This window comes from Phasianus colchicus, chromosome 2, assembly GCF_987193195.1.
Source record: "Phasianus colchicus chromosome 2, bPhaCol1.hap1.1, whole genome shotgun sequence".
In the NCBI taxonomy this organism is placed as follows: Eukaryota; Metazoa; Chordata; class Aves; order Galliformes; family Phasianidae; genus Phasianus; species Phasianus colchicus.
This window is the reverse complement of record NC_143437.1, coordinates 35153392-35176078: the sequence shown is the minus strand read 5'-3', so window position 1 is coordinate 35176078 and position 22687 is coordinate 35153392. Positions and strand designations below refer to the sequence as shown.

The window sequence follows — 22687 nt, the reverse complement described above, 5'->3', positions numbered from 1 at the left end:
GAGGCGCGAACCGCGGCGCATGCGCGTTGCGCACAGCAGGGGGCTGCAGGGAGCGCAGCGGGCCTCAGCCAGCTCCTAAGCTGTGTGGGGTGCGCTGCGCCTGCCGGATGTGTGCGGGTCTACGGGGCTCAATGGGATTCATCCCTGGGTACTTAGAGAGCTGGCCCACGCCATTACAAGACCACTAGCAGTTACTCTTCTAACAAGGCTATTCTGTCTGCCTTCAAATAACCTATTCTAATGTCTCTTTTTCCTTTTCACCTCTGGTTACAATAATTTTTTTATCAAACAAGTTTCTGCGGCTTGTGATAGTTGATAAGAACACTTTGAATTCAGCACTTTTGCATCAAGGCTGCACCCAAATTATCGTAGGTGACAGAGGCAAGAGAACTCAAATCATCATCTCTACCTGTATTAAACACACAGCCACTGTACAAAATACACGTGTGCCCCGGGAAATAAATATTCAGGCTACAGATGAGCAAAGTACTCAGCACATATATTTGAGACACATCTTGGTATCACCAACTCACATAATTAAAAATTTGTTACAGAACACTGAGCAGTTTTGCTTACAGAGATTCTCTCCAGGAAAAAAAAAAGAAAATCCATCATCATGTACTGAGCCAGGGAAGAAGGGCCCAAGCTAAAAAAAAAAAAACCACATGCTCACAAAATGATTCTTGAAATGATTATTTCATTCAATATTTCTGCTTTCCAGAGTTTTTTAATGCCAAGGAATCAATGTCCTGATTGATTTCTCTATCATCTTTCATTTTCATCTGTAGGCAAATGGCATTAATATTGAAATGCTCTGTAGAAATGCTTTGATCTATTAGTAGGCTCCAGTGCCGTATAATGAGAGGCTTCTTTATTCTTCCACTCTGTGAGCACTAGATACAAGATATAGCAAAATGGGATTATCTCCATAACTATTCCCTCCCTCCCAAATAGTTTCATACTGCTTTTGTCCCCAGTGTAACTTAAACAGCCTCACAGCAATCTAGAAATTAAGCTTTCAGGGCACTGTTCAGCAATCTCAGCAGTGAGATACCTTTACTACTGTGCATAAAAGCAAGGTAGAAAAAAGTAGAAAGTTCAAACATCCCAGAGGAGCCTGGGGATTCCCTACACTGAAGAAATGAATTACTTATTGAACATCTGTTTTTAAATAATCTATCAGAGAAAAAACTGCACAAATTTGGAGGCTTAATGACTAACTTGAAATTATTTATAGCTGAGTAGATTGCCTATATCTTAGCTGTTGAACATTATGCTGTAGTACTCTTTAAACTACTCTTTATTAACATCTTATTAGCCTCTTCAAAAATTAGGTAAGAGAACAGGTTTTTTTCATTCTTCCAAACCATACTGACATGAATCAGAGGCAAAAGAGAGAAAAGCAAAGTACCACAAACATTAGCTCAGCCTTACACCAAGAATTTCATCTCAAGCAATACACATTAGAGCAGCTCGCTGAGCAAGACTGGTTATGTGATTGATTTCTCTAAATATCGTGAGGTTGCAGACAGGCACAGACGCTGCTGACACTGTGCCCAAATTAATGATTTATTATTTTTGTGGAGCTTCTTGTGGTAAAACAAAGAAGCATCCTAACATCATGAAAATGTTAACATGCATATCAATTTTTGTATGTTCCCTCTACAATAGAAAAAGAAAAAGAAATTAAGAAATATGAGAATAAATAAGAGGACAATCTTACTATGATTTGCTTTGAATTCATTGATTCAATTAAAATTTTCTTCAGTTATCTACATTCTTCAGAAGATATCACTGCAAAATTAAAGAGTACATTTATAGTACATTTTTAGACTTCACTGTTAATGTGCACCAAAAAAAGGAAATGTGCACATGTAAATTAAATTTCCTAAGTCCTTTTACCAGCAGAAAACTGCCTCTAATACCACTAATTTACAAATACTCTTACAAATGAAGAGCTCTCAGGAATCAGAGATACTTCAAATGCTTTATTTTTCATGGATCTTTATATGCATATTGGTATTAACAAACTATCGATGTCAGTATTTGAAAATATTTTTTTTTTCCTGAAACATCTGAGAGATCTCAGTCTGGCTGAGTCTGGCTTTAGTCGACTCCTTCATGATGTGAGATTTACAGAACATGTTGGTTTTGCTCCCCAAGGTAACATTTAAGTCTATGAACTAATGACAATATTTTCACTAAATGGTCAAAGTTTTCAGAATGAAAGTTCTGAGAAGTTATAGAAAATTTGGTAATTGAGTAAAGGCAAAGTGACTGATTAGAAAGCAACTTTGTGAGTGAAAAAGGGAGCAAAGCAGCTTTTTTCAACATCTTGGCAGCATAAAACTTCCCTCTTATTAGTTGACTTAAGCATGTATCAAATTCTGACTGAGTCACTGTACCTGCTGTATTTTTGCCTCATGAATAGGTATACACATTAGCAGGGAAGCAGTTCTTCCAGTATGGTGTTAATGTAAGGTGCTCTAGATTAAACATGAGCAATAGCAATGGTTATGTAGCTATGAATAAGGAAAAGCGTGAATGCTGGACAGAAGTCATTCCTATTCCTCGTATATTGAGCACAAGGTGATTTGGGACATTAGGCCTCCAGAGAAAAAGATGACAGAAAATAGAAGGCAGAAATAGGTGAAGCAGCAAAGGAAAAAATGAGAAACAGAGTAGAGCAGCAGATAAAAGCAGTGAGATTACTTTATACATCAAAATAATGGATCGTGACAGGTATATATATTTGCATTTTGTGGAGCACGCATTCTTCTAGTATTTGATACTCTCACAGAATCCATCTAATAATCTGGCATTGTGCCCCATGTGCAGAACCAGAGCACTTCATATCTGAAGTCTGCTGAAAGCTATATGTACTCTCTCACAAGTACAGATGCCTTATCAGATTAAATGTTCCTTTCAATTTCCTCCCTTTTCCCTTTGCATTTTTATTGTCACTAAAAAGTCTGGATGTACAACCAAAAAGGGAGCCACACCTTTCTTTAACAGATGTTCCAGTCATCTGTTAATCATGGACTGTGCCTCAAATTACAAAAGCATAATAAAAATGGATATAAACATAAAAGAACAGTGGAGATAATGAAACAGGAAAAGTCCTTTATGACACCCCGCATGTGCTTCACTTTTTGACTGTCACAAGCTGAAAGGGTCAAGTAAATAAAAATTTCCGCCCATTTAATTCTTGGCCAAGCTCTACCAAACATCAATATAAGTTATTTTTTAGCTGATCAAGGAGAAAAAGAATAAACAAGGAAACACTAACATAAGAGCAGTCCAACTTAAATGATTCACTATCCGTATTTTTAAAGAAGTTGGAAATAATCACTGCAGTGTTTTTGCATTCAGATCCTCTTTTTATAACAACACAATCATACACTTATACTAGAAAGTAACCTTTGACAGGTAATCAAGGTCAAGTCTTCCTCAAACTTTAGCCAGTTTAATTTACTAATCTATTTCAACTGTTACCCGGTGCAATATTTTATTTCTAGTGCTTATCTTCATCTGTTCGTACACATTTTTCTTTCCCACTGTTTTTTATTTTTAGGTAAATAGAGAATGGCCCTTCAATGGACGCTTCTCTGGTTTTTAGGTCAGACCTGATTTATGCATTTGCTTACATTACCAAAAATAATGATTTTTTTTAAATTGCTTTTCTATAATCAGTGAACCTTAACTCTATATACTGTAATTTATTCCCAGTATAAACGCATTATTTTCTTTTCTCACTTCACTAAGCAGAAATTTTTAGAACACTTAAGTCAAAGTCTGTAGTTTCTGATCAATAAAGTCAAAACTTAGCAAACATTTTGCTTCTAATTCTCATTTGTTTGATTTTGTACTTTGTGCACAATTTGGACCTGTAAGACCAAAATATTTTAATACTCAAAAGTAGAGTTTTATTGGCCATTTTTTATTACTCTCTCCAGGTCCTGGGGACATTCTCTGTATGGAAACCTTGATATGTGAGATGGTAATTTTATATAATGAGCTCTATGCTTGCTTTCACATATTAAGAAATACTTCTGTGAAAAATAATTGGAAGACATCTGCATCCTCCTCAGAAGACAGCCTACTTTGCTGTCATGCAATATCAGCAGAGGTCAGACTAGAACAGCCCTCCTTCACACTGCTGCATTCAGATCACAGCTGCATCTAGCCTGCTCCTTGCATTGTTGCGTGTTTACCACATGCAAAGAAAATACTTTTGTGGAGTCATTTGTCTCCATAGCCCTCACCTTCTCCTTCCTTCCCACAAGAATTCCAAATGAATAAAGAGTATGCATAAGGCTGTGATCAGAAAGTGAAGGATGAACTCAAAAGGCAGCAGCTGTTGGCATCCTCTCAGCATGGCAAGAACACAGCAAATGGGGAGAGTTGGGGTGGGACAGTGGAGCCCAGAGGTTCAGAGGCCACTGGCTGTTACACATTGGCTGTTGACTGCAAGGGATGGGTAGGGAGGTGGGGTGGAGCATTGGAGAATGCACTGGAGTCATTGACTTTGTCAGCCACCACACTCCTTCTCTGAGAAGAAGGAAGCTGCAACACTCCAGAACTGTTGAACCCCTCTGTCTTTACCTTGAAGTGTTGTGCTTAGATGTCTTAGGCATCTGCCATTATAGACTGACTTATCTACCACTTAGGTCCAATAGTCTTCTCTGGTTAATTCTGAGTATGTATAAGCGGGATTAATAGTAATCAGGTTCCCATGGTTAAGGGCCCTAAAGACTGAAAGTCAGTAGCAAGACAATGCAAAAAATATATAAGTTAATATACATACATCTTGCTGTACCGCTTTGGCTTGAAACTTCCTTGTGCTTTCTAATCTGTTAGTTAACTAAGTGGCTAAGTCTTAAGGAGCAGCATGCTCCATAAGACCATACAGATCACTTCGAAATTGGGATAATTTTTTCCAGTCTCTAATGTATGCAACCAACAGAAGCCAACCTCACCTGCAAGATCCACAAAACAAGCATTATGGTTAATGCCCTTTCCTCCATGAATGTGAATCTATATTTTCACTTGTCAATCTATGCTTGTACTTAGAGCTAAGGCAGGGTAAAGCTGTATCTTAGAGATCTCAGATATCACACAGTAGTACTCACCTCAGAGCACTGGTTAAGTTCATTAATTATGAGTCACACTATTACTAATCTGACAGAACTGATATGTTTAAATTAGACAGATAGTTAAGGCATAATTCTACAGACTAGTCTCACTGCTTCCATGCATTTTCCTCAGGATGAGCAAGCAATTAACTTCCCACTTAGGTAAGAGTACTACTAATAGATATTTTCTGAGCTGGTACTTAGTGTGAATAGCATAACTACTCAAAAACAAGTTTTAACAGATGCCAAAAGCAGGTGCCTGAGGAGCAGCAGCAGAACAAGGCAAGCCAATATTCTATTTCTGAACAACGCTTTTCCACTCGGGCACTTTCCAGCTCAGAGATGACATTTCTCATGAACTTGACCAGTCTCCCTATAAATCCATGTAGACTTTTAGCACCAAAATAACCTCTAACACTGACTCCACAGCTCAGACACTCCCTGCACAAAAATCACCTTATTTCTGTTTGAAAACTGATCCCTTTATTTCTTTGTGTTCTTAGTTTCCACTTCTGATGTTAAAATCTTATTGTTTAGTCATTTCTAATATGTAGTTTTTCTATATTTCATTCCTTTCTTCTGCCCTCTATAAAAGCATATTCTCTTAACATGGAAGAAAGAGCAGAATACCTTACAATATTAAAGGTACAAGCATACCATAAATATGGTGTCATAGTCACATTGCTAAAAATTCCTATTTCCTTTGTTCTTTTGATTAAGAGCACTGATAAGATATTGACTTGGAACCCTTATCAGAACCTTTACATCTTGCTCCTAAAAGGTAATGCTTAGCTCAGAGCTTGTCACTTCATATATGAACTTTGGAACTTTTTCTACATGAATTTACATTTGTTTCTACTTATTTTCTCTGATGTGCCTCCTAGCAACATAGTTCTGAAACCAAGATAACCAAGTTATTATGAAAACAATTTGTGGCAGTAGCAGTGAAAATGGTGGTGTCATCTTCTCTTAGATCTGAAGTGTTCATTTATGTTATGCATTTCAGAAGCAGTAACTGTTACTGAAATGGTTTGTCTAAGCTAACTATTCTTTCTGACACAAAAATGATATGCAGTTTTCTGACTGACCTTGGTTTCCTGAGTTAATTTATCACCACTGACAGGAAAAGTTACGCCATGGATGCATTCTATGTAAAACATGAGACTTTCCTCATGGAACAGCAAACGCTGTTCTTATACTTGGAGTCTTATGAATTTTTTTCATAATGGCACATGCTATCAGTAGAATATAAAAATAGAAATAAAAATTTTACCTACTTTCAATTTGTTTGAATGCAAATAAAACCAAAATTTTGTTGGCCTATATTCGCTAAACTTGCTGAGCCAGAGAGTTTATGAGAAACAGAAAAGTCCATAATTGGATAGTGTAGTGTTTGATGGGCTACAAATAAAAAACAAAATTAATTACACACCACAAAAGAAATGTGAATTCTCAGTTGTCTATATCCCATGTTTTGCTGCTTAAATCTGTTCTGGCAGAAATAAATAGCAGTATTGAGCAGGATCTGATATTGTTTTTACTTAACTATCCCATGAGTTAAAAATAAGTAGATTTACTGAGGAGTAAGGGAATTTGCACATATGAAATACTTAGTATTTTCATATTCTAGCTTTTATCCCTACTTCTTTGCAATAAACTCATAATACATTTGGTCCAGACCTATCTCCTTTTTAGCACATTATTTTTTGTCATCATGGTGTTTGTTCTCCTCAGTTTCAACACAGGCAGTTTGTTCTGCTTCAATTTGAGATTCAATTTATTATCAACAAAGATGAGGGCTCTTGCCCGCCTGGGCAACTTTTCATGGATATTCCTGGAGTACATATGAGATAAATACAGCTGATGGTAGGCTAGCAGCTAGAATTTGAGTAACAGGCAACAAAGGGCAAAATATTCTTGCACCTTTCAGTACCTGTTGGGTCACATACAGATTGCAAAAATATTACAGTGATGCTCATGTCTTGTTAAAATCCAGACTGAGTTCATGTTGTCTCAATTTTCATGATTGCATATAGTCACAGATTCACTAAGAGAGCATTGAGATTCGCATATTCTACAGCCTAGTCAACCCCAGTTCAGTACTTGGAACAGCAGAACAATCCTTTTGGTCCATGCCGTTGTGAACATAAACTCAAATTCTGTGCCACAAATAAGGCTGTATGTAGGTACAGTAATGTATGTTCACTCTGCAACTAAACATAAAAGCCATTGACCATGTTTTACTAATCCTTATTCTGTTGATATAGATTTTACATGACCTGTAATTTAACCTAAAACTTCATTCACTCTTCCATACACAGCTAAACTGTAACACAAGATCCAAATCTAAATAACAGTGCTCAGATTTGGTTTCTATCTTATTATGATACTGGTAGGGAATCTACCTATTCTGTCTCTGCTCCCAGATGTAGCCATTCTGGTCTTCCTGGAACCCACAATTTGGCAGCAAATGCATCACTTAGTACAAAGTTCAGGTAAAATTCTTCCTTTAACCGAAGTTAAACCATGACAGGGTACTGGTACGTAGCTGATGGCAGCTCAGTGGGCATTAAAAGAATTATGAAACTTTCTTACCAGTTGCACGGCTGTACAAGTAGCATGGATTTCTATGCCTGTCTGAGTGATAACTACTGACTAGATTCCCAGACGCATACAGGCATAATTTTGACCTGGAAGATCAGGTAGGTTCTCCCTACCTGTGTAGGGTGTTATTTTATCCCAGCCTATCTTAGACATAACACAAATAATAAATGACATTATTACCTCAGAACAGAAAGCTCTTGTCCATGCAAAAGCACTTGTCCTCATTGTTTCCACATGCATCTTGCAAGATTTCACAGCTAGCCTTAACCTTTTCTTCAGGATTTATTAGGAAATAAACAGCTTGCTGGCTTCAGTTTCTGTATGTCTTGCAGTATTCAGTCATAATTTCTCAGTGCTCACTCTATTCTAAGGCTCAAGCCTTAGCCTTGAACATAACTTACTGTAACACACCTGTCTTGTCTAACTACAGAATTAATACTGATGGAAAACCACTGTCCTATCACAAGCATTTAATTGGCTTAGCTGGAGCACTTCTAGCAATAAGAACATCAAAATGGAGCTAGAATTCAAGGACTGTATAAATGGCATAGAAAATAATCAAAGAAGGTTAACAGTGAGTACAATGATTTTAAGTACAGGGGTTCTAGGTCTGATTGCAGCCTCTACAGCTTGAAGGAAAAAAAAGTAGTGGCAAGAATTGCAAGCATAATTAATCAAGAACACAGACAAGAATTGTAGAGGTCAGGATATCACAAGTACAAGGATTTTGAAATAAAGCAGTTGCCCACTGTGTTTAAAGAAACATGACATTATACAAGCAAACGAGATTAGACCAAGAACTATGCCTTATTTTAGGTGGTGCTTTTTCATTCTAATGGAACAACTGAAATCAATAGTTTTGAATTTCATGCTAGAAGCATGTACCATATGCAAGTATTTTCCTGATTATGATCTTTTTTTTTTAAAAAAAAAAAGGAGCCAAATTAGTCAGAACACTAAGAACCAAAGTGAAAAGAAAAACCACAACAGCCTGCATACCTCCATTTCTCATCCATCAATAGTAGCTCTGAAATTTGTGCTCTAGGTATGATAAACATTATACTCAGGTTTAGTTTTATGCACATTACTCTTGCTGAAGAAAATAGAATTTTGAGTTGTTTCTGTACTTTGTCAGGGACCAAATGACTACAAAACCAAAGTAAGGGAAGGCCACTTATTTTCATACTTTGTTTCTTCTCCAGCAAAGAAAAGGAAAGCATACAGAACAGATTAGAATTTAATGTAGGAAAAGAGGCTTTCCAGGCTTAGCAAATGAATTAGCTGAAATAATTATGGAAGTTCCATGTTGCTAACACATACATTCAAAAGCAAAATATGTTGGGCTCCTGATGTCAGGCTGAAAGTAACTAAAATAGGCTTTGAGTGAACAAAAATACATTACCCTCAGTAAGGATTTATCTTACTTTAGAACTGGAAGAATGAAGAATTCGTCTAGCTTTAGAGTACTGTATTTAAAAAAAATATCAGATGTGTGTACTGTGAAGGATAATTCACACTGGTTTTGAATCTAGAAGATAGTTTTCAAAAGCTGTGCTCAAAGCACATTCCATCAAAGTGATAATGAAGACGTTGCAACTAATCACATAAGGAATAAAAACAATTTACAGGCAAGGCAAAAAAAATAATATTCTAAGCAAGCAGGATTCTGTAGGTTAATCTGTATATGGAACTTAAAGGTGTCAGTCCTACTGAAGATTTCTAGTTCATTTCCATTATTAAGGTTAAGGAAAGAATAATGGATATTCTGTGTCAGCAGTACAAACAGAATTCTACAGAAATCAGGCCTTTCATTTGAAGTAAAATCCACTGAGATCAAGGTGAAGAAAACACTTGTGTTGGAAGGCATATGCACCAAAGAGATAAAAAACAGGGCCATGCAGACCTGAATTCAATTCAAAGCTTCCATACAAGTTTGGACAACATACACCATTATTTTTTATTCCCTTAAGAACATTTTTTGAGTTGTACACAATTGGACTTCAATCCCCATGAGACAAAGTTTGTACATCACACACTAAAATAATGTCAGGAATGAAATTAAAGTCTGTGGGTATGATAAATAAACATGAGTGAGTCCAGGAAAAAAAAAAAGATAGCCAGCCAATGAGATTGTACCCACCCAACAGAATGATTAAAGAATTGACTGTTTGCATTTGACACTATCCAAGTGTTAAATGTTACAGCAAGTAGAATCACATGCATAGTTTTGACTATTGCTACTGATACCACTATGAAGATTTTAGTTAGAGGGCAAGTTCAGGATTTTGTAAGACAAATTTCTGCCTTGCAAAACATAATTGAATCTGTTGTAGCAATTACTCTTAAACTGAAGAGTCACAACCATCCCTTTGATAATTATACGTTACAAGGTTTGAAAGAGGTTTGAATAACAATGCACATAATTGTTCTTTTTCATGAGTGAAAGTTCCCAGTGAAGTTGATAGAATTATATTAGGGAAAGATGAAAACTGAGGCCACGTGAGATACAGCTGTTACAGGAGTTATTAACTGCTACTTCTCCTCTTAAACTTGTCGGCCTTTTATTTTAAAGGAGACTCTAATAAATTAGGCAACTTTCCACACCACGCAATTAAGGCTTTAACTTTTCTGAAGACAACTTCACTGCTTTGAAGGATTAAAATTCTTAGTCTTGTTTTTCCTCATTGCTAATTTGGCTCTTGAATTTTCTTGTCTCTAGTCAGCAAGCACTTGGAGATAAGAGTGTGGCCTTGGGTGCATTTTTACATTCGGAGGGGATGTCAGTGCAAGGGACAAGAGATCTGAAGTATTTGCAGTAAGCTGTGTTGCAAAAGAGAAATAATGCATTAACTGGATTTCCCTGAGTACTTGAGGGTACTTGCTCATTTTTAGTATCTCATTATACGTCAGATGATGCAACAAAGACAAGACTAACTAAAGCCAGCTCATTACTTCAGGGTGAGAAATGTCTCCTTACCCACAGAAATTCCCAAGAATTGTTAGTTGTCAGTGCTCAGGATTCTGATTGATTACAGAGACTCTCATAGGTCAAAGATAAATTGTTCAAATGTGGGTGTGAACCTTTCACCAAAGGAGATGGCATTGTGGCTTCTCTAAGACAGATTCCTACAAGTTTCATCACCACCACCTTTGATCAGATTTGCATTAAGGTTAATATCCTCTAAAGGCAGACTTCTTTCAAACACAGAACTGTCCCAGAAAGCAGCATGTTCATATGTAATTTAAACAGTAAGTGTAACAGTGAAACAGTTACCTACTGACCATGTCATTGAACTTCTTTAATCCGCATTCTATATGGGAATTGGAACATATCACATGTTAAGAAAGGCTGGGACAATTCAATCTAGAAGACAGAGGCCCAGAGGGATCTCATCAATATGTATAAATACCTGAAGGAATGGTGGCAAAGAGGATGAAGACAGGCTCTTTTCAGTGGTGCTCAGAGACAGAACAAGTGGCAATAGGCACAAAATGAAATACAGTTTTAGTTGTAAAGCTATCTGAACCTCAGGAAACACTTGTTCTGTTTTTTTTGTTTTGTGTTTCCTCAGGTTACTGAGCGATGGCACAGGACACCCAGAGAGTTTGCAGAGTCTCCTTGGAGATTTTCAAAAGCTACCTGGACATAGTCTGGGGCAGCACAAGATGTCCCTGCTTGGGTAGGGATTAGATTAGATGACCTCCCGAGGTCCTTGCCACCCTCAACTATGTTATGACTCTGTGAGTACTCTGAACTGAGCCATCAATACTGATTCTTGGTAATTCTTGAAACACTATTGAAGTTACAGATGATAGAAAAAAAAAAAAAAATCCAGGTACTACAACAGTGTAGCAGTTGAACAGATCAATAGGATTGGAAAGGCATTACAACAAAGGTGTGATGATAGAAGGACCAGCAGGATAGAAAGGTGCTATAAAGGAAGGGAAGAAGATTACTCACCCACATTGGAAGACTCTTACTGGGAAAAACTTCACCAAAAAGAAATCTCCAGAAAGAGATCCTTCCCCAGGTGCAGTCAGCCCTTAAATGAGGTCTAAGAGAAGTGCAGCCAGGCTCCACCCCTTTTAGTCACACAGCTGAATTGCCTTCACCTGTGCTCCCAGGGTCTTTTCCCCAGGTGCTCAATCAGTGGTTCAGGCCATGACTCAACAGTTACCATACTGACAGTATTAAAAATACTAACTAGAGACCATCAGTCTGACATCAGTCCTGGTTAAGAGACTAGAATAGACTAGACGTGTTAGTGGGGAAGACTAATAAAGCTAAGCAGCATGGCTACAAACAATGGATATTTTCATTAACTTGATTATTTAATAGCATTACAGTTTGGGGTGCAAATGCATTTCCTCAAAACAGTTGAAGCTGTTGATGTAATACATTGCTTTGACATTAAAATAAATAAATAAATAAATAAATCTTTGATGGAATTAAGATTACACATTTTTTAAAAAGTGAATACCTGATTAATCTTTCCATTTAAGGCAGGATATAACAGTTATATTCATAATGAATTTCTTCAGGTTTTCCCCCTCACTCTGAAGAATTTTTACCCAAAACAATATAAAATCACTAACAAGATTTATGGATGAGATTGGAGAGCTATAATGTAATTAAAACAACAGACTACTGACAGATGTCAAAGGAAATTGCTGGGTAAGCTTTCTGCAAGAGCAGGGAGAAAAATGGCAATCAAACTAGTGGCCCATTGTCACTTTATGCAATGTATGTGGCATATTCTGCTTATAGGACAAGACTATACGCTGAGAAGTGCATGTCTTAATAAAACTATGTCCTGCACTGTGCTTTTTTCACACTATAAGCATGCTTTTGAGGAAACAGTAAGCAAAAGCAGTAGGGAAATGATACTTGTGTATTTTGGAAGTCATATTGTGTAGGTTAAAACATCAATATTGTTCATGTTCATGCTAATGCCACTGAAGTCATGTATCTAAATCTCAAGATGGATAGAAAATAAATATTATAGTATTTAGAGAAAATAAATCACAAGGACAAATAAGATGTGGAAACTGTTCCTTGCGGTGGAAAACTTCTGACTGTTATAAAAAAAAATAGAATAACTTATTTTAAAATTGTCTCTGCATTACATATTGGTGGCAATGTCATCATATCTCTGAGACAACAGTATCTTCAATCCAATAACGTCTAGTAAAGTCTTACAGCTGAATGTTGGAACACTCTTAAGCATTACATCAGCTACATTTAATTGGATTTGAGTTTCTCTAATTCTCCAGCCCACTTTTTCAAGAAATAACTGTTAAAGATCTTCTTTAGACCTCCCAGTGCTTGATGATTTACACACTAAAAGAACTTTGTGTAGCAGAAACATAATATATGCAAATGGCTTTTTCAGTTACCTCAGTGAGATCTTTTGCCTCATCTTACTAATTCAATATACACATTTGAAACAGTGAACAGTTTTTTTCCCTTCAGAATGAAAATATTACTAATTATACAATTGAAGTCCTGACATTTAACCTCTCTAAATTGTTCATAATGTTGAAGTCCACCAACCTTTCATGAATTTGTATTAAACTTCTGCTCATCTCTATTTTCTGTGTTTCTATTCCAATTGTAACCATGGTCACAATTTCAGGGAAAAAAAAATATCCATGAGGATTTGGTGAATGCTAATAAGATGATTACATAGTAAATTTCTTTAGAAATAATAAATGTGGAAAGATGTATAGATAATCAGGAATGAAACTGCAGGAGAACTATTCTAGTTTATATGTTTTATAGTGTTCCTTTAAGCATCAGGCATTCAAACTGTAAATGACATGAGCAAACAGTAATGAGTTATTTTAGGCAGAATGCTGTGAAAAGCCTCAGTAACTGTACTATTGTCATATAGCAATACATCTTTGAAGTTAACAAAAGAAACAGCTGCCAAGATTAAATGATTAGCCAATATCTACATATGATACAAAAAAAGAAAGATGAGAGAAGCAACTATCACTTTGATCTACAGCACTGCAGTTAAATTCACCTAATATTGAGGGTGTAAATAAAAATCAAATTCTTGATATAGCCTTTGACTCTATGTCTGAGTGAAGCCAGAAAGTTAAAAGGAAAGTTTTGTATCTCAAAAACTCGATGTAAACACTTTCTTGATTCAGTGAAGTCAGGAAAAATCTTTTAAAGCCAGGAATTCTGAAACTATAACCCCACAAAAGACATAATCCAGGAGTTTGAATCCATAGTCACTCGACAAAAAGCTATAATTACAAACTTCATTTTCCCCTGACTAATGTTTGTTTTTTGTTTTTTTTTTTTAACAGAACCAGACTCTGTGGTGACAGTTCCTCCAAATTCTTGCCATTTTGTCAGCTCATTTGCTTCCTTCAGAAATGGTCTTACATGGCTGATTTTGACAGACAGGTTTGTGATAAATGCACTAACTTAATTTATCAAAATCTTACGTTAGCTAAACCTACCTACTCCAATGCAAAGTGAAGTAGATGATAATGTACTGATTGAGTAACACTTTTAAACTTGCCTACTGGTAATATCTGACAAGGGGAAAGCTGAGGTACTTAGCATTTTTCTTCAGACTTCTCTGGTAATGCTCACCACAAAGCCCTCAAACATTCTTCACTGTAAGTGAAAGTCAGGTTCTTGTCCACCTGAGGAACCTGAACATCCACAAGTCTATGGGTCCTGATGAGATGCATTTCAGAGTCCTGAGGGAATTAGTTGATGTAGTTGCCAAGTCACTCTCAATGATATTTGAAAAGTCATGGCAATCAGGTGAAAGCCCTAGTGACTAGAATAAAAAGTAACATCACACCCGTTTTTAAAAAGAGTTAAAAGGATGACCCTGGGAACTACTGACCTGTCAGTCTCACCTCTGCACAGGGAAGATCAGGGAACAGATCCTCCTGGAAGCTATGCTAAGGCACATGGAAGGCAGGTAGGTGATATGAGAGAACCAGCATGGCTACACCAAGGGCAGATCCTGCTTGACCAACCTAGCGGCTTTCTCTGGTAGTATAACTGCAAAAATGGGCAAGAGAAAAGCCACTGATGTTATCTATCTTGACTTCAGTAAGGCCTTTGACATGGTACCCCACAACATCCTTCTCTCCAAATTAGAAAGATAGGGATTTGATGGGTAAACTCTTTGATGGACGAAAAACTGGCTGTAGGATCAAGTCCAGAGAATGGTAGCCAATGGCTCAATGCCTGGATGGAGGTCAGTGATGAGTGGTGTTCTTCAGGGACCAGTGCTGGGGTTGATACTCTTTAATATAATCAGTGATATTGGCAGAGGGGTTGAGTGCAGCCTCAGCAAGTTTGCTGATGACAGCAAGCTATGGGGTGTGTCAGCACGCCAGAGGGACAGGATGCCATCCAGAGGGGCCTAGACAGGCCTGAGCAGTGGGCCCAGGTGAACCTCATGAGGTTCAACTAATCCAAACGCAATATCTTGCACCTGAGTGGAGATAATTCCCATTACAAATACAAGCTAGGATATGAGAAGATTGAGTATGGCCTTGCTGAAAAAGGCCTGGGGATAATGGTGGATGGGAAGCTGAACATGAGTCAGCAATGTGCTGTTGCAGCCCAGAAAGCCAACTGTATCCTGGGCTGCATCAAAAGAAGCGTGGCCAGCAGGTCAAAGGATGTGATACTGCCCTGCTATTCTGTGATGGTGAGGCCTCACCAGGAGTACTACAGCCAGATGTGAAGTCCTCAGTACAGGAGAAACATTGACCTGTTGAAGAGCATCCAGAGAAAGACCACAAAAATGATCCAAGGGGTGGAAAACCTCTCCTACAAGGACAAGCTGAGAGAGCTGGGGCTATTCAGCCTGGAGAAGAGGTGGCTCTGAGGTGATAAAATAGTGACCTTTCAAATATCTAAAGGGGAGCTACAGGAAAGAAGGAGACAGACTTTTTAGCAGAGTCTGTTGTGATAGAACAAGGGAAGATAGTTTCCAGCTTAAAGAGGGGAGATTTAGGTTAGATATAAAGAAAAAATATTTTACAGAGAGGGTGGTAAGACACTGGAACAGGTTGCCCAGTGATGTGATTGATGCCCCATCTTAGAGATTTTCAAGGCAAGGCTGGATTAGGCGGCCCTGGGCAACATTATTTAGCTGTGGTGTCCCTGTTCATTGCAGGTGGCCTTCAAAGGCCCCTTCCAACTCTAATGATTCCATCTACTACAGAAATAATTGAGATGGCATGCTTATAAATGAAGATGTGACCTTACTGGTATAGTCACTTTTCTTTAGAGAATTAATCAGTATGGTTTCTTATTTATAATGTTTGTTTACTACTATATTGTAAAGAGAAACATGTCATTTGCATGTGACTCAAGCTGTTAATGCATCTGGTTTCTTCTTAGCACTGAACTATATCAGAAACAAATTCTAAGTTTGTAAACACCACCACCAAATTAATGTCAGTCCCTAGTGTAGGAGTCAACTGCATTTTCGGAATAGCCATGAGTTGCATCTATTTTCTGTAGAGATATAAGAACATTGTTTAGCCACATCATCTTGGAAGGGAAATGTTTATCACTTTCCATAGGATGACAGTCATTGATCTCAGGCTGTTCTCTTCTCTTGCATTAAATTTTAAACCATGATGTCTGAAACTAAATTGTCTTTGCACATACAAACAACAGAAAAATGCCAGCCTGCATATAATTAATATTCAATTCTGTTAATGGTATGATTGTTTGCAATCATTGTTTTAAAACTCGACACTTATTCAATGTTTTGTAGGCTTGCAAAATTTTCTTTAGCAGCAATGAAGAACACCAGCAATATTGTCACTATCACTTAGTTCAGCCACAATTCCATAATGAGCTACATTGTAGCCCTTCATCTCAGAGTTTTTAATTAGGTGACACCTAAAACTGTAATAGGTCTTGTTTTATACAATCTCCAAAACATTCTTTCCACTCCTGCATCATCCATCCACGCTTTCTTTATATTTAGCAGATAAATTTCATTCCGCTCTTGTGCTTTCAAAATGCTGAGGGAAATTCAGTTCCCTCTCCCTGCTGATTCCTTCTCCTTCACCACTTGGGAAAGTTCCCTCAAAAGGGAGCTTGATTTCCCATTTGAGTAACAGAAAGATACATCTCCACATTACTCATTTCCACTCCTGCCAGTAATGCCAGTCCATCTGTTTACTTTTCATACAAGCAGCTCAAGGATTTTTACTCAGCATGACTGGCCATAGATTCCATTGATATGGACTCTGTCCCAGACAGACTGCTGTTCTGCCCTGGCCTCTGCATGGCCCTGTCATCATCTTGGGGCTGGGGTTAACCCTGGCTACCTTTATCTCAGGGCTGATGACTCAGCCTGATCTTAGCCTGTCTCTCTAACTGTCCTGCCTCCTGCCCTGCTCCATTGGTTGGGACTGGTGGGACACATCCTGGCTGATGATGTCCTGTCCTACCAGCTTAGGAAGCCCTCACAGCATCAGGCTCCCTGGCCCACAGAGAGCAGCCATCCCACACACTGCCCTGACAATTGGCAAAACTAGCTGGTTGCCTGCCTTCAAAGCCCTCCCAGTATATCTGGGCTGCAATGAAGCTGAATCACAGTCTGGTTTGGTTTAGTTTAGTATGTTAACAGTGCTTCTTGCAGACCAACACTGTTACACATTGTTATTCTCACTTCTTCTTTCCATTCAAAGCTGTTTGTAGAGCATCACATGAGAGAAGTAATTCATGGCATATTCAGTGACTAAAAAGTATTATTGGCATTAGAGATGTCAGCAACTTGGAAACTCAGTATTGATCTGAAAACCTGGGGAAAAAGTAATGACTCTCAAATAAGACATGGTTCTAAAATGATTTTTTTCATTTTCATCTCTCTGTAAGCTGTACAGTTTTGAAAAACCAATCAAGAAATAGATGGATGTTGAATATTTTGCATTTTAATGTCTCATTATGATTTGGTGATTTAATATCTCCCGTATGGAGTTATAAACTCTTTTAAAATCGCAGTTGGAGGTACAATGAACAGGAGTCTTTCAAACTGAAAGACACACTTCCTATAAAATTAGGTCAAATTCTTTTGTCACTGTTAAGATCTAAGTCATAGTAACTTCATTGACTTCAGACAGGGGATCTAGAGAGCTCCAGTATTTATATAATTCCACATTTTCTAATGTCATCAGTATGAGAGCCTTCCCCAAATTTGTATGGACATCAAATAATATCCCCAAATACTTACCCCAAAATGATATTGATTAATTAACAGCTTTTGACACTATGCCCAGAATTATCTTTAATAAATAATTATCCCGCTCTCTAAAGATTTTTTTCTGCCTTGAATTTACATAGTTTTTATAGCAAGTCTATTTGATTAAAAGCACTATTAAGTATGGTTAAGAACGATTGAAACCAAATTTGAGCAATTCATCATTTGGAATTCCACTGGCCAATATTCATAAGTATAGAGGTAGATCTGGCTGTTCTTCACTTGCATATGTGTAATTTTTCAAAAGATAATGCCTGTTCAGCCTGGCAGACAGCCACAGGGCATCTTAAAAAATTCCATTCCCCAGCATTGTTGCAGTTACAATGCTCAATAAAACCACAGAGTTTGTTGACTGATCTCTGTAGAGTTCAGAGTTCTCTAGAATTTAAGTCAACAGTTGATTATTGTCCCATGTGAATTACTCTGTAATTAATTTGTAATTCATGTGTTCTTTTCAGCTATAGTCACAATATTTGTGTTCTTTTCAGTTATAGTCACAATATTTTCTTTTTTTCCAGGTAGATATTCCTAAACTCAGAAGCAAAATGAAATTGCATGCCTTAGAAATGATAAATACATAAGTATGTAGATATTCACATGTGGTCTGCACACTCAGAGGTGGCAAATTACATTTGCCTTATTGTCACTGTTTTGTCCAGTGCAGCCATGCCGCATTCATGCTTTTCATTTTGTGCTTGTGTCCATTCTCTCAACAGTGATAGGATTCTAAACTATAGGATTCCTAAGAGATAGAAATACAGACAGAAAGAGATTGGATACCTGCGGCGGATTTACCTCTGCTGGCAGATAAGTTCCCATCCAGCTCCTCACTCTCCCGCAGTGGGATGGGGAGAGAATCAAAGGGCAAAAAAAATTCATAGGACAACATAAAGACGTTTGATAAGTGAAAGGGGAAAAAGAAAACATTATGCAAAGGCAATTACTTGCTACCAGTAGATCAGTGTTGCTTGGCCAACAGCTACTTTGCGAAAATCTCCTTTTATTTTAGCATGATATTACATGGTCTGGAATATCCTTTTGGCCAGTTCACGTCAGCTGTCCCAGCTGGGTCCTCACACAGCCTCCTGCTCATCAGCCTATGCACTAGGACAGCAGAGCACTGTGCAACAGTAGCTGAAACATTGGCATGTTATCAACACTGATTGGGTCAGCCCTCTAGAACACATCGCCATATGGCTACAGTGAAGATGACTGTTTCCGTTTCAGGTAAACTCAGTACAGTACCTGTCATGGAATAGGTATATGTGCTTTCTGGAAACTCCCACAAGATAGCATTGTTTTTGTCCACTATCAGTTGCACAGAGCCTGTTTGGTTTAGCATACTGAAGATATTCCCTGGCTAGAACCAGGTATCTTTTGGTATTACTCCTCTTATTCATAGTCTTAAAATTTCAGTTTGTAGATTCATACAGGTAAGAGAGGACTCATTTGTTCTACAGAATAGAAAGAAAATAGACACAGAGGTCATTAAAATACTTCGCAAAGCAGAACTCAAAAACATGACAAGTACTGCTCCTTGTTCCATCACCCTGTTCATGGGTATTACTGAAGATACACCACATAAAAGGAATTGAGTACATTTGCAGGCACAACTTGGCTAAGAATAGCTCCAATACTTTTTCTGAGAAAGCAGATGTGGAAGTTAACTCCCATACTGTTAAATAAAACAAAGCCAATGAATGGTTTACTGACCTTGTAGCCAAATGGCATGAGCTACCTCCACACTGCATAGCACCTGACTCACATTCTCCTCTGGGTTCTACGTGGAGTTTGATTTCCTGTTCTCAGAAGCTGTGCTGCCAGATGAGGGGAAAAAAAGTTTTTTTTCTCGCCTCTAAATGTGAAATGAGGGCACATAGCAACATCTGAGTGTACAAAGCTTACAGGATGGTGCTGAAGGATGGTAAAGGGCAAAAGGAAGTAAGCCTAGTGCAATACTTTCACACAATGTACTGAAAATGGTGTCTGGCACATACTTTCCCCTGGACTGTCCTTGGGCATTGTCTCAGAGACTATTAGTTGGCACAGACAAAAATGGCATCAGGAGCTAAGCAGTGTGGAAGTGCAGTCTCATGTCTTAACCCAGTTTTGCAGCCTAGATATAACTAAGGTTGGACAAAGACTTTTTTTTTTTCACCACTGCACACAAGTCAAGAAAACCATGGTCTTATGGACTTAGCTTTACATTACTAAGGTAGAGTCTAAGGTAGATCTTCCCAATACTGCTACAGGTGCACAGCTAACTTAATATTGGCAAGTACTTCTTTTATTACTGGTGATGAAAAGTTACTTTTGCCAATTGGAAACTTGATTTCAGGAATGCAGCTGAAAAGAAATATTGTTTCCAGATAAAGCAGATTTCCAACTGCATCACCTGAACTCTGATGCATGTAGACTGTGCTCACACAAAAGCAAAGAGGCATATTAAGAAGGTTTTGTATCATGGATTTGGGGAACAGCATGAGCATCCCTGCAAAGCAGTTACAAATTGTAGCACAGAAATCTTACAATATCTGATATTCATATTCTTTAACTTTGCCAGTGACGAAGCAATCATGAGGATGCTTTTGACAACTTGTATTTTGAGGGATTCAGTCTTTTCTTTCTCCATTGGAGGCTAAGCCCTGCTTACAAACCACACTACCGCAAAGAAATTCAAATATGCTTTCAACAACTGTGTGGCTGTGCCTATTCACGAAGCTGAAGGAAAAGCAGCAGTTGATTCAGAAGCACATAGACGGAAATGTTACCAACATTGCATAGGACTACAAAGTTCACACCAGGACGCAACGTCAACAAAACAAGAGAGAATCATTTTGGAAGCTAAATTTCTCTGTTGCAGAAAGATTCTTTCACTGTTTCACACAAATGAAAAATGCCCTCTCCTAAGCAGTATGGGACTAAGGTCAAGGGAAATTAAGGCACCATACAAGTTAATGTCTATGCTACACATGGTAGTTGTAATGTGTAATTAATTGCAAACGCTGGTACAATTTTGTGGATTGTGAAATACCACAGGGCATGTTTTAATAGGTTAAAGGGTATTGAAGTGCCTACTGTACTTTTTTTTTTTAGACTCCTGGTGTGATTGGACTGCCAATCTGCAAGGATTACAGAGTGCCAAATTAATTTTAAGGATTGCGTTGGATAAAGGTCAATTCATGTAACAACTAAAATATCAGTTAATTGTATCCCTGTGCTTGCTGATTGAGGACATCAAGTGCTATTTAACTGGTTCATGTAAACGCTTGAGCTTTTGTATGTTTGTCCATATTCCAATAAAACCTTCATGCAGATCAGTGGCTTTCTTTTTCTTGCAATTAGAATAGAGAATAAGTTGTTGAACATGGTAACAAGGCAAGGGAGAGAGGCTCACAATAATACTAAAAACAAGTAAATGCATTTTGATCAACAGCAGGTTTCAATGTGCAAATCAAAAATGGATAATTCTGTGTTCCTTCTTGCTTTTACTTAGAATGGTATGAACTAAGTGTCAAGCACTTCACCTTCTTCCTCTCTTCCCTTCATTTTACCACTATGGCTGCATTCAAACATTTGAAATACTAATATTCCTCTAAAGTTCAAGTGACATAAGCTCATCCTGCTAGCAATTATGGCCATTTTCATGCCATCCTTGGTGGAAAGAGTGCATTTCCTGCCAAATCAGCAATGAGTTCACTTTTAAGAAACAATTTGTGATCTATGAGTCATGATTGGCTTAATTATCCTGCATGACTTTCCTCATTCTTCAGTTTCTAGCATCACCCGTCCTGAGGTTGTCCCTCCCCATGGTGAAAGTAACTGGGAAAAATACAATCCAAACACTAACTGCAATAACCTTAATTGATCCTAGTCCAGTTAGAAGTTGTTACCCAATAACAGTTGCTTAAAGCAGCATCAATCACATCTTCAAATTGCACAAATAGAAGGCTCTGCTGAACTTCTGGTTAGTGTTTTTACTTTCATGATAGCTCACTGCTACCATAAGTTATAAATGCCCAGGTAAGCAAGATTGCTCTATGAAAATGAATATTTCTATTATTGAAGGCAAAATTATGATGCTTTCTCTCACCAAATAAAAGTATCCCTCTCTGTACAATGAAGAGATTATGGAAGAGGTCATAGAATGGCCTCTGTTGAAAAGGACCACAATGATCATCTACTTTCAACCCCCTTGCTATGTGCAGGGTCACCAACCACCAGACCAGGCTGCCCAGAGCCACATCCAGCCTGGCCTTGAATGCCTCTAGGGATGGGGCATCCACAACCTCCTTGGGCAACCTGTTCCAGTGTGTCACCACCCTCTGTGTGAAAAACTTTCTCCTAATATCTAACCTAAACCTCCCCTGTCTCAGTTTAAAACCATTCCCCCTTGTCCTATCACTATCCACCCTTGTAAACAGATTAGCTGCGTAAGAATACATCCTTAATTTCCTGTATGTAACAGATGTTAGCCAGCCATTAGGAATCATTAGTCTCCACTGGTACCATGAGGAAAAAAAGGTGTTGCTAAATGCTGAATAAGGCTACATAAAATGTTATACATCTTCCAGTAAGTGGAACTTACTGATGGGAAGAACCTGGTGAGAAGACACAGGCCAAAGAGCTTAGGAATAATGAAGGCTAGGGCAGGACACATCTGTACTCAAGGCCACTCCC

At 38.0% G+C, this 22687-nt stretch overlaps 1 long non-coding RNA gene across 1 annotated transcript; it reads left to right on the top strand.

Moving 5' to 3' along the window:
- Positions 1-58: 58 nt before the first annotated feature.
- LOC149918957 (uncharacterized) lies at positions 59-21536 on the top strand. Its single transcript, XR_016464185.1, has 3 exons — positions 59-148; positions 14061-14160; positions 21104-21536. It is a non-coding gene; the product is annotated as an uncharacterized LOC149918957 (long non-coding RNA).
- Positions 21537-22687: the final 1151 nt, after the last annotated feature.